Source organism: Grampus griseus (assembly GCF_964374135.1).
Source record: "Grampus griseus genome assembly, chromosome: 17".
Taxonomy (NCBI): Eukaryota; Metazoa; Chordata; class Mammalia; order Artiodactyla; family Delphinidae; genus Grampus; species Grampus griseus.
Window position 1 is genome coordinate 70,738,873 of NC_139011.1, and position 14,215 is coordinate 70,753,087.

Sequence of the window (14,215 nt, forward strand, 5' to 3'; positions counted from 1 at the left end):
TTTCCTTTGGTCACTTCCTCTCTTAGAAAACGCCCTTTCCAGAAGCTGAGAGTGGATTTAATCAAGGCCTCTAAACTCATTCTTGACAATATTTATTATCCTTTTGTGATTAGGGTTGTAACGAAAGGGCAACAATCTCTTCCCTCCCCCTACATGCTTAGTGTCCAAGAGTGCCTTGTTCCCTGTGTGGTGCGAAAATAGCTCTGACTTGCAGTCATATGATTTGGGTTTTACTTCACCTCTTTTCGCAAACTAACTGTAAAGCTTCCTAGACTTTAGTTCTCTTTCCTATCATCTACGGAGAGTAATTCCTACCACCCAGGGCTGCAGAGAAGAGTACCTGGCACCTTGTACCTGGAAGTGGTCACCTATCCTTAAGGATTTTACTCTGGTGTAATAGAAATATTTTGTTGCTTTGTTGTTGTCTCCTAAGGGGAACTGGTCTCTGCATCATTAATAGGGGAGGATGGGAACCCATACTGTGTGCTCGAAGAACAGAGAAGAAAACTACGGTGGGTCCCAGTTAGGAAGGTGAAAGTTTGGAAAACAAACATATCCAATGAGCATTTTTAAATGATATACTGATGATGTCTCCCTGGTAAAATCTGCAGAAAATTCCACATTGCTCACTATCGATCTGTGGGCTGGTGAATTCTTTATGGAGACTGCACAGAGCTACAGAGTCCTGTCCCAAGGAGTCTGGTAGAGAGGACAGCTGACATCTGAGTTTCACTAGGATTGTGACAACTGCCTGACCCTTCTAACAAGAAGGACTCACCACCATGATATTCTGTCCTCTAATCCCAGTGACAGCTCCTGTTGGCTTCCAGGGCCAAAGAAGACATTGTCCCTTACCATCTTGCCTTTTAGAATTACTCTTGGTTCCTGGAAGTCCCAAGGTCCCTCTTCTATCACCTCTAAAAGCCAAATTGTGGAAAATACAATACTCAGCATCAATAATTGCGTTGCCCAGTTTGTCTCCAGAACTTGTCCAAAGTCTTGTGGTTAAGCCAGGAGGACAAATCTTTGTCATGTCTTCTTCTGAAAAATTCTGAGGCTGGAGTAGAGTGAGCTTATCTAACCTACCTGAAAGTACAGAGGATGCCAGCACGAGAGAAATGGACAAGATCAAAAGTCGGGCTGGAGTGTTAAGGTCTGAGAAATCAGAATTGGTGTCCATACATCGTGAAGGCCAAGAGATCCAGCAGCTAGTAGTAAGGTCACTGAGTCAGCAATATGGGCTCCCAAAGGGTTCACCTTCCTAGGAGTCACAGCTGCATATTCCCTTATGAACCAACCATGGTATAGCCTATGGGTGGCTTGGCCTTGAATGAAGGGCCAGCATTGCATAGTCAACTATGCCCTGCAATTTTTCACTTGTAGCCCCCTGGCCAGGTCCCTTACTCTGCACTGAGGGAGAGCGCAGACCCCTTGGCTCTCCCTAGGCTCAAGGGGAGCTCCTACAGTCTGGAGGGGTGCTCTCTGTTCCCTACTCCCCCTCTGAAGCAGTGATGTCATCACCCCAGTAAACCCAGGGGACTTGAGAAAAGCCTCTGCTTATTTCTTTCCATAAAGCACTTGTTCAAATTAGTTCCCCAATCTATCTTAGTTACCCTAAACTCAGTATATAGATATATACTAAATCCTAGTACTTTTTCCACATTTTCCTAAGGGAAGCATCCTCTATCTTGAATGAGATCTTGGGACTTGTTGCTGACTGTTGGGATTTCATAGTAATTGTATTTTCACCCAGATGTATTGAACAGGTAACAAATAAGAATAGGTAGATAACGTGGGGACTTATTTGCCGTGATTTTGCCAAATAAATCACAAATTAGAGATGAAAGTTCACACTTGAATTGGTTGCGTGCTTAAAAGATAGGATTAAATTTTCTATTGATATTATAGTTCCTGCTATTGTGATCATTCACTCCAGATTTCCTTCTCCTCCTCCTCAGGCTGCTCTCCTGAGATGGGGTGGAAGTTCCTTCAAAGAATTGTTAATTCACTATCAGCTCAGTATCCTCTGGGCTAAAGATAAAGAAATATGAATACAAAAGTGTGATTAGTCACAACTTCCTAAAGTGTGCTTCTCCAAAAGTGGCCAATGTAAAGTTTGGGGATTTATATTTTATTGGTTCCCAATCCAAGTCTCTAATTTTTAAGTCCACTGGCTAGAATAAGAGGTTTTCACTGAATGTTAAAGGTAGAGGCAAAGAAAAACCATGAAGTCTCAGAGTTTCCTTCAGAGAAATAACAGTAGTGCTTTTCCGCCAGCATGGTGACTGGTACAACGCAAGTCCACACACATATGGGAACCAATTCAGATTGTGTCCTCTGTGAGAGAGGTAGAGTCTGAGCCCTTGAGGTTTTCGTATGGCTTGCTTTGAGCCCTACAGCGCCAGGTGACCTTGTGACCTCTTCCTTCCTATTTCCTGTAGCAGCCCAGAAAGGCAAAGGACAAAGCAACAGAGAAGGTCTGCTGGACTTCCCCTTCCATAACCATTAGGCTCTTTGCCTTCAACTAGGGCCTGCCCAAATCTGCCTTTGAAAAGAACCTTCTTCTGTGCCAGTCAATTAGAGGTAAACGTTTTATTCTGAATGTGGAGCTTTCCATTTACTAACAGTCCTTAAGCCATTCTGGCTTCACGTCAATCAAAAGTATAAAGCAATTTAAAATATTGCACAGTCTCAGTATTGCATGGACACTTCCAGAAATCATCTGGGTTCTCTCCCTATGCCTCCTTTCTATACCCCAAATTTCAGTAGGGACTCCATTACTATTAAGATAAATCAATTAAAATATATTTTTACCTCTAAAATTCATTTACTGTGTTTCAATCAATATTTTGAAGAAGTCAGCAAGAATAATGACATACATTTCATTGTATAGTAACCTGGGCCCTGGAAACTTTACACATAAATGAGGCATGTGAGTCTATGTCACCTATACTTAGCTACATGCCTAAATTTCCTCCAAAGGACCTTTAATCGGTTAGCTTGGAGGGATTTGATTCTGCTCGCAATGCAGATAGCCCTTAGTTTTCAATCTCTACCCTACAGCGTAGCTAAATTCCTGAAACTTTCCTGAGCTCAGCTTTTGGTAGAACAAAAGTGAAGTGTGTCAGGCTCAGGTGAGACCGAATAAGAATTGTGAGCCTAGGGATGACTGGATTTCACATTCATCACAATCTTGACTATGACTCGCCTGAAATCAGGGATTTCCCAGGAAACTGCCGGTTCGGGGGATGCTAACAGCTCCCTTGGCAACCACTCAGGGCTCTCTGGGACAACCAAAGCTCAGGATGGACCTTCAGGACATCCATAGCTTCATCTACTGGCCTACTGCAGACAAAGCAGCATCATTTACTAAGGATCCTATTTCTTCTCCCATTACCAAAGAGGATGTTGGCGAATGGATACCTGTTTGTCCTTCCCTTGAAGCCACAAATAAATGAACTGTCCTGAAGGTCTGGGACCGCCTTTTGGAGAAAGGGACTCTTAAGGAGAAACGTCTGTGGTACAGAAACTCAGAATGTTCACGCTGCTTTGGGTGCGGATTCTTGTCGCTGCCATGGCAATGGGAATAAAATTATTTTCCGACACACAGGGGACTTTCCACTTCCACTGGATATAAAGTAATTTTTATTAGATTATTATCATTTTAATGAGTACTAATCAGCTGGTAAACATATGGGCAAAGCTTATATCAACACCTGTTCTCTGCTGGTAGGGAGATCTCTTTGCAGCGTTCTGCATACATAGGCTTAGTTCATTAAATACTAAATACTGTATTAATAATTGACTTCCTTGGAAACGAAATGCCCCCAACGCTATGTGTTCTGCTTTAATTTTCCTTGTAGAAGCACAAAACACATAGAAAGCTGCTCGTACAGGGTATTTTAACCAAGTAATCACAATTATTACTGCAAACCACAGTTCTGACACTTTTTTGCTGATTTCCAGGGACTTGTGAAAAATTCCCCTTTTTTTCCCTTTGCGAGACTATTCATTTCATTTAGCTTTTAAAGGCTATTTGTATCCAGTTTCAGCTGCAGGATCTCGCTTTCTGAAACTAAAATACAACCTACTTTTTCTTTCCTTTTTTTCTTTAGGCAAATAAGAAATTAGAATCTTATCTACTTAGCTCAATTTATTAAATAAATTTACTAAATAGCTGCAATTTGGATTCAACATTATTATTTTTTTTTTTTTTGCGGTACGCGGGCCTCTCGCCGTTGTGGCCTCTCCCGTTGCGGAGCACAGGCTCCGGACGCGCAGGCTCAGCGGCCATGGCTCACGGACCCAGCCGCTCCGTGGCATGTGGGATCTTCCCAGACCGGGGCACGAACCCGCATCCCCTGCATCGGCAGGCGGACTCTCGACCGCTGCGCCACCAGGAAAGCCCCAACATTATTTTTTAAAATAATTTTTAACTCTTCATTTGATATTTATTTAATTTGTAAGAATAAGGATAAAACAAGGAAACTAAAATAGAGAAATAAAGTCAAATGAAGCCAGTAAAACAGAGAAAACTCATTCTTTAACCAGCACGTCATGGTAAATATGTTCCATCTGCGCTCCCACTGGGAAGCGTAATATAATATTAATAATGTGAATGCTAATGATCATTTATTTAGTGACTACTGTGTGATACACACTATGCCAGGTGCGTTGTTTAATTTTTTTTAAAAAAAGCCTGTAAGTAGCTATTATTATTTCCATTTTTAAGATGAGTACACTTAGGTTCAGTGAGTTTAAATTCTCCGAACTACTGAGCACTAAATTGGGAATTAACCTAGGGCTCAATCCCATGTTCTTCTACTATCTTATGCTGTTTTCTCTCCCTGACAATAATAGTTACGTTTACAGTCCTAAGCTTCTACTCTGTGCGCCAGGCATTGTATAGCTATCATTTCTAATCTTTGTAGCAGCCCTCTGAGATAGCTATTTTAATCTGTCTTTAACAAGAACGGGTTCAGAGAGATCCAATTTCTTGTTCAGATTTGCACAGTTAGGAAGAGGGAGAATAAGATTTCAAACCTGGATCTGCCTGACACCAGAACTGGGGTTCTTTCCATTTGGTATCACCACCTCATCAGGGGTCAATGGTGGATGGATGGGGAAGAAGAATACACTTCTCAAAACTGACCTTGCAGCTCACTGCCAATGATAAATTAAGGTATTAAGAAATAAACACTCTATCTATAGGATACTTTTCACAGGTCTAGTAAATTAATCAGAAAAGCTTTGCAGCTTATGGATAGGTCAAAAGGTAACCCAGCATCTTATAACTACATGAAATGCTTGCATCTCATATTTCATTTTTCTACCAGCTCTGTTGATCTTAATGCCTGTTCACTATCTACTTGGATATTGGGTAACTTACTGAACATCACAAAATGAGAAGAGAAGCTCCATTTCAAACCTGAGGTTCTTGATTTTCAAAACCAACTGGTTCTAAAGTACAACCAATCCTCTCTATCAGCTATTTGGTCTTTCATACTTTAAGAGCAGAAGACTTGTAATTAATGCTCTGGAAATATGGAAGCCAAACTCTATCCTTTAGGATACATGTCTTAAAGGAGATGTGTATCGTAGGATTATGTTTCTGAACTCTGAAGATACTAAACAAGAATGACATAATTCTGTTTCCCCATGTTGTTGACATAAGACGACTGGTGGGGCTACGTGTATGTATTGGGGGTGGGATACAGTGGGATACACAGAAGATTAGGTCTTTCTTAACAGATGGGCACCTCTATGACCTACAGTATGTAAGTCCCTATTTCATTTCCCAAGCCTTTGCCTCACAATTAGAATGTGCAACTCTGCCCAGTTTGAGAGGCAGTCATGATGTGCCGAGAACCATCCTCGTACGACCTCGGTTCCCCACACTGGGCTAGGGAGCCGCCACTGAATCAAGGTATCGAGTCCCAGCTCTCCCCATCCACAGGCAGCCAATGGCAAGGCTTGCAGCTTTGTTCTCACTTTTGTTTGGACAACTCAGGTCTGTAACTCGTTGAGTCACTGGAGGCTGCTGCTCTGATGGGTGAAGCCAGATGGTGACAGCCCCCTACTGATTCTCATCCGTGGGTCACACTTTCTTGTGACCTTGCTGCCACCTTTACAAACCACAATGCTACTTGAATTACTGAATTAGTATTAAATTTACCTTAACCCTTGGACACTTTCTTTGGCCACTTAATAGCACCCCAATAGCCATCTATCAAACCTGTTCAATTCTAGTGTACCACAGTCACTGTCTCTCTGCCCAAGGATGCCTCAATGGTTCATTGTGTCTCAGTCTCAAGATGGAAAAAAATAACTTTGTCATTCTCACTCTATCAACCTGAGTGTCTATACCACGAGTATGAGTCCCATTGTAGTTATTTTTCCCCATAGCATTACTTTGCTTTGGCATTTTATTTATTTACTTTCCTTTATTAATTTTTTTTTTTAATATTGGAGTATAGTTAGTTAACAATGTTGTGTTAGTTTCAGGTGTAGAGCAAAATGATTCAGTTATACATATACATGTATCTATCATTGTAGTTATTTTAATACAATTCTTTTTCTTCTTTTATATTAGCCTCAGTTTTCCCTGATGTATTTTTCAAAATGAAAATAAACTAGTTAAAAATCTCTGAAGATAGGCTCTCCATTTTGAGCCTGATATAGCAGCTTAGTTCTCTAGTTACACTTCCATGGAAGAAACCTGCATCCAAGTAACAAACGTGTAACGGCACTCACCCAGGAGAATTATAGTGGGTTGAGGCTGACAATTTATTGCTGCTGATAAGAAGGTGTGAGTGAGTTGCCACCCCTCTAGGCTACAGCTCAATGAACAAAACAATCTTTTTCTATGTCTTCACAGAGCTGGCATGGCTGGCAATATTCTTTTTATTTAATTAACTTTCAGTTAGTATTTCTCAGGGGTAGATAGAAATGAAAATTCTAAAGTTTTCTTATATGAATAATTCCTGGCAAATACTTTTAAACAGTAAGAAGAACATAACTTCAGTATTTCATAACTTTTGTTGTCAGTTCAGTATTTGTCTGCCTTCTCAAATCAGACCCACAGCTGTTTGATGATGACTCGCAATGTACAAGGCACCCACTATGTACGGTTCTGATGGGACCTTCTCAATTTAAAACTCTGCCTCTTCCAGGTCAAACACCTGCTTCCTCCATGTTTTCTCACAATGATGCTAACTGGCATGCCTCTCTCTTTAAGGGTCACAATAGCACCAGGGACAATTTGGAATTTCAGTGGCCACTTTGGGGGGTTCTTGATAGGAAAGAGATTATTAAATTGACATTAGCTTAGAACAGAAAGCAAAGATGCTTTCATGAGGAAGCTCTCTCGTTTGCCTAAAAGATTACTTTGTTTAGGAAAGGAGACACACCCTTCTCTGCTGATTTTTGCTGCTATTGTTGTTTCTTTTTTTAATTGAGGGATTATTAAATGATGGCTTTTTAATTGTAATTAAATTGTGATGAAATTGTCAAGAGCCCAGGCTATGTCTAAATCAGCTGTACATCATTCTCTTTTGTGTGTATGTATGTCGATATTTTTACAGAGGAAACGTAATTGCTTTTGTATATTAATCTTCTATCTTGCAACCTTGCTATAATCACCTAGTAGTTCCAGCAGTCTTTGTTGCTGTTGTTGTTGATTGTTTTATTTTTTCCCTACATAGACAATCATGTCATATAATTACTTTTTACAGCAATAATTTCATATTTTTTTATGAAGCTGACTCCCTCTCATTTGTTTTCTATTCCTCTTCCTCCTTTTTCTACTCTCTCAGGAAACATTCAAGGTTAACTGATTATAAAAAGTCAGTTAAGTGCTTACTCAAATATTTAGTCCAGATAAATAGTCTAAAATGTCCCAAAGAAAGGAAAAATTAGTTACTAAGCTGTGTTTCCCTTTGTGTTTTATTTTGTGTTTCTCTTTATGTATTTCGTGTTTCTATTTATGTATATTTATATAGTAGCCTGTTACTATAGTTATAAGAAAAAGCTTTAGTTCTAAGATAAAAGATGTACTTTAGTATGATTCAAAGGCTTTAAAAAATTAGTTTACTGTATAAGAATAATGTCACCACCATAAATTTCTCAAGATTTAACCTTCCTAAATATCCTGCATTAGTTTGGTGAATTAAGTAGAATGTCACTGTTTTCATAGCTTGTTTAAAATTTTTAATTATATGTATTAAATTGTAATCAACTAAATGGAATGATAATGATGAATAACTTTTTAAAGGTTTAACTGTATGAAATTCTTACAATCCTACAAATCATATGATTTAAGGTGTTAACTAAAATTAGTAATTTTCAGATACTTAACTAAATTTAGATCTTAGACTCATGATTAAGTTAATTAATAAGTAATCTTTGGAAGCCCATAAAATTTCTAAACAAGCCACAGACACAAACATTGGTTAGTTGAACCTAATTTTAATTTACTCTTATTTCTAAAAATGGCAATAGATTAACAAAATACGCAAATAATTTTGATGACTTTATATATGTTTATTTTTGCCTTCTTAAATAAGTGTTCATGTAAAAGAATAGCTAAACACTTTCACAAATTTTTGTTCCCTGGTTTTCTCTTGTGTTTGGAGAGAAAAAAATTGCTTTTTTCCCCTAAATAATTACTTTTTTTTTGCGGTACGCGGGCCTTTCACTGTTGCAGCCTCTCCCGTTGCGGAGCACAGACTCTGGACGCGCAGGCTCAGCAGCCATGGCTCACGGGCCCAGCTGCTCCACGGCATGTGGGATCTTCCCAGACCGGGGCACGAACCCATGTCCCCTGCATCGGCAGGCGGACTCTCAACCACTGTGCCACCAGGGAAGCCCCTAAATAATTACTTTTATTAAAGATAATCTGTATAAATGATTATTTAAAGTAGGTAGAGAAGCTATAGAAATATACAAATGTGTATACAAATCAATGGATTTTTTTCTAATTTTTTATTTTGAAACATATGATACACTTGCGCTATGCGTGTTACACTGCATTATATATTATATTATATTATACTGTACATAATATTAAATAATATACTAAACTTCCAAGGCCCAAAATTCTGTCATTAGCCTTCACGGTATTAAGACGAATCCTTTCTAGGATGCACAAGTTATCTCCTTTGTTAAGAGAATTTCTCAGGCTTTTAGGAATTAGTTGTAGACTCTGCCCCTTTTCAAGCTGAGATGACTAATTAATGCAATAGACTTATATGATACCTAAGGTTTTGTCACCAATAGGTAGAAGCTGCCTTTCTAAAACATCCATCTAAGTAGTCATCTTAAAAGCTACAGCATACCCTATGTTGAGGGTAACTCAACATCTCATCCTCCAGTAGAAGGAAAATGATGGATTAGCCCTTGTACAAGGATTGACTCTGCTCTCTGGACACCCCTCTTATCATGATCAACAACATCTTGGCAACGGAGAAAATCTTAATATCATGGATTAATATCCCATGGTCTGTCTTTTTCTTTCCTTGGTCAAAAAGGAGGACTGAAAAAGAAAAGCAGGACCTGACAGCTGAAACCTGGCCTGGAACTCTCCATCTCTGGTGTAACTAGGAGCTGGCCCGGCACTCACAGCTAGGCATTAGTGTTTACCTGTTAGATGTAAGCAATTCCGCTAAACACCCATATTAGATCAGGTCACTTCTGCGACCATAAGGGATCAAGACAAAAGCAAGAGAACTTCATAATCATGTCTGAACACAAACAAAACATGAACATTTTTTAAAACCACAAAATTATCAAGCATTTCCCTATCGTGACCAATATATGTAACCACTGATACTTTAGCAATTACAGCTTTAATGTCAGTCTGTATTTTCCTCCTTCTAGTTGAGATCTTTTAAGATTGTCAGTCAGAATTACTTCTATTTCAAGTCAGTATCAAATCCAAAACAAAGACTTGCTTCCCTAAGTACTCCCCAAAAGCACCTAAAAACCCCAATGTGATATATATAGTTAGTCCTAACACTTCAACATGCCCCATGGTGAGTTTTCTTCCTCTTTGAAATAGCAATAAACCCAGCTTCAAATAGCAGTAAACCCAACTTCAACACAGGTGTGTTCTTAGTGGACATCAGAGGACATTGACAGTCAATCAATAAAATGCAGTTCCTGATTTAAGACATGTCCTATCCAATGTGGAAACAGGCGACTATTTATCAACATTTATTATATAAAGTTACATAAAATGGTAAGTTAAAAGCAGCACTACTGAACTCAGGGACCAATAGGATATGTGAATTGAAGATAGAGAGGACCAAAAGCTGACTCTAGCATGAAGTCTGAGGAAGATATAAATTCCTATTTGGATCTGTTAAGATTGCTGTATATTGGAATATTCAGATGGGAATATGAAAAGGCTTCTGGAATACAGATTTGGAATTTAGAAGAGGAGTCTATTCTGAAGAAAGAGATATGTATGGAGGTCAGAAATGAAGATGAAGCTTCTCGTGAAGAGACAGTAAAATAAGTAGAAAGTTGAGGACTGAAATGCTGAATTTTGGAGGATCCCATCAGTTAAGGGGCAGACAGAAATGAAAGAGAATGTTCAGAGAGATGAGGTGACAGCTAGCAGATAAAAGGGTACCCAGAACAGTTTATGGAGTGTGGTAAACACAGAGTATATTTTTTCTCTGAATGAATACACAAAAGTTATAATTTCCAATTACAATTTTACCTCTCAAAATATCAATATTTCTCCACTTTTGGTAAAATTTCCTTTATTGTGATTTTTCTGCTACCTTTGGTTAATCTAAAAATCTTGCCTTGATCAATGTCTGACTCAGACTTCCCCTCTTTGAGAAACAGTGGCAAAGCAAGTACACTCAATCCTATTTATATTTTTTAAATTACTTGCCTGCATTGTACTGCCTGAGTAGTCAAGAGGCCCCAGAATATCTGAAATACATAAACAAAGAAACAGGAAATAGTTAACGGCTGCTTCTGCAGCAGCTCGGTAAATTAGAATAATCAAATGCATCTTGGAGTAAACTCATGTGCACGTAGCTGTAAACAGTAATCTCCATTCTTTTAAAAGTACAAATCATTTATTACAACAATTCATAATCATTCTCATTTCAAGTTCTAGATGAGAATAAGTCATAATGAGAGAATTTGTACTTTCTAATTAGAGTTGATTTTTTTTTAAAGCAGAGAAATGAAATGGTGAATTACTACAAAGGAGAGGAAGTCTACAGTCAATTAACTGAAGAAAAAGAAAGAGAACTTAAAACATGTCCAAATCAAATGAGATAAAAAGTTTCAGTCACTCAGGGAAATCCACAAAGTACATATCCTTTCTCCCAGAATCCCGTAGAATTTTGTATAGTAGAGGTAAGACAGTACCGTGAGTTGCTGTGGAAGAAGAATTTGGTGGGTTGGCCATGCTTTGAAAAGGCCTCCATTTTGGGTGTGTGCCAGGTTTCCCCGAGCACTCAGTGCACACAATTACTGCATTTGCATGTGTAAATTGGGTAATGGCGTGCCTAACTATCAGATTTGTATGTGAAAATGCTATCAGCATATGCACTATTGGTTGTGTGCCCACTGAAAGAGGACTTTTAATGGGGTTGCACTAGTTGGGGAGCAAAATTTCTAAGAATCTGAGAGCAGGTTCTACATACCTGGATCCAGCATAGACGCCCCTATGGATAACTGGCACCCCCAATAATTACTTTGTTGTTGTATATCCTCTCAAATACTATCTAGGGGAGGAAATTCATCAGAGGACCATTTGACCAATTCTAATTAGCACAGAGCAAAACTGTACCCAAGTTACTCTTGGCAGTGCCTATCTGAGCCAGATGAACAGACTGCTGTGCAACCAGTCCATTCATCTTGGCCATCGTAACAGTCAACACGGATCTTTGTTAAATTGACTTAGGTTCTTTTTCTCCCTCCCTAAGATACAATATTTCTCAGACATCTTTTTTTGTCACATCATTTTACTTTTCTGAAGACTTCAATGTTTCTCAATTACATCATAGAAGGAAATAGACAAAACTGTTGTCCCTCCGCCTTCCAAAATAGGTAAAACGTAATGATCATTCATTCACCCTACCTCAGTGGATTTCTTTCTTCTAGAAGTTTCCACGCTTATTTATTAGTACCCTAGAATGCAAAACATAGCCTGTCTGAGAATTTGCCCAAGAAACATAGCTATCATATTTCCTGAATCAAAAATTGGTTCACATGGTGTGGGGATAATAGAATCGAATATTTCAAATTGAGTTTGATAAAAAAAAAAAGCTGGGAGGTTTGGCTGTTGTAGCTCAAAGGTGCCTTCTGAGTAGCGCCCTTCTGGTAACCCTTACTTCCCCTGCCCTCCTCCCCTCCAGGAAAACCAACCTCAATGTAAAGCAACTGTCACAATACATCTCTGAGAGGCCTGCTTTCTGCTATCGTACAAATTGCTCACCTTAACTCGGGATTTAATCTCTTAATATAATCTTCTGTCAAACTGCTCGGAACAAACTGATTATGTATATAACTTGGTCTTTTTTTTCACCCATCCATCTTTCCAGCAGTCTTTCTCAAAGTTTGTTCTGAGTAACATTTAATAAGAAATACCTGGAGAACTAATGAGAAATGCAGACCCTATGCCTCATTCCAGATCTACTGAGTTAGAAGTTGGGGGAGTGAGACCTAGGAATCTGTAATTTAACGAGTTCCTTGGATGATTTTTACAGACCAAAGCACGCACGTTGTGTAGTTTTATCTTAGTTGTGTTGTTTGCCTTCTTCCATTTAGCTGCGAGGGGGGTCTCAGTATTGAGTTGCAACCAATCAAAAGCAGGCGTTGCATACTTCTCCTTTAATACAGACGGGACCATTCTATGGTTGTAGTTATCAGAATGAAATCTTAGCAAGAAAATACAACATGAATATTCAAAATAAGTGTCATAACATAAAACATGCTTCTGTCCAGGGAGATCACTGCCTTATTCAATCTGCTGGCTTCACCTACAGATATTGTCGAGAAATGGCAGACTGAAAGACCCCAGATCATCTCTACTTAAGGTTTGCCATGTATGGGTATCTCTCAAGCAGTCATCCCTGCTCCAAGAATGCATGCATTAGGTGATAAGCACAGACTGATTTATGATCACTCAATATCGGAAAGGTGTGACGTTCCATTTCACCAATGGTATTCTGCTAGATTAGAAAGTATCATGAACACATTGGAGAATCCCCAGCCCAGGAACCATAAACCGCTGTATTTTTTCCCCCACTTTTTAATTTAACTATGTGTTTTGGATTACATAAATAACTATGAGCCTATATTTTCTTTATAAAATAAATCAGTCTCTCTACGTAGGAATCACTAGTTAGATTGAATATTAGGGCATGTATAAAATTGCATGCTTAAAAGACACGAAAACATTTCTCAATGAGAGAGAAGCTGCTCACAAGTGACCTTCATGTCGAACAGCGGGGGGGAGGGGTCAGCACTGCCACTAAATCATTTTGATTCACAGATGAGATCAACATATTCATATTTGTTTGCCAAATGTGTATTTTAATTTAGGCTTTTCTGATTGATGCGTGTAATTTATGCTGCCCAGAACTAAGGCGTCATATTTTTCTTTTTTCCTAACTAACAGGGGGAGACTTTCTTGGAAACAGATAAAGGAAAGAGTCCAGTAATTTGTAGCAATGTGACTACAGCCACACATGTCCTAGAATTAATGTTCTTCATTAGGATGAGTAGGATCAGCTGTATGTATACATCAGGCTTTTAATTAACTCAGTCCCCACAACAGGATTCATGATTCAAACTGTTAGCGTTTTTTTCTTAAATCACAAAATAAAAAAATTGGGTGGCACATCTTTTTTACATGCGAAAAAAAAAAAAAGGAAAGGATGCTCAGAGAAATCAAAGGCTCTTTGTATTACACCGAGAGTGCTCAGAAGATCTGTATAATCCTGTGTAAATCAGCTAAAGGAGAGCTTGGCATTGAGTGAGTCCAAAGGGATGGTGAAGACTCGACCACTGTGACAGTTTCCTCTCTGTAGAATAGATACGATTTCAGTTTATTTGTATTGATGTCTTTAACGAACATTTGGAATTTGTTAGATATTTTTAGCTGCCTTGTTCTTGCAGAACTCACCTAGTGATATTTTAATAAGACACCACCAGTTTAAAGAAACTTCAGTAAGGCAACATGAGT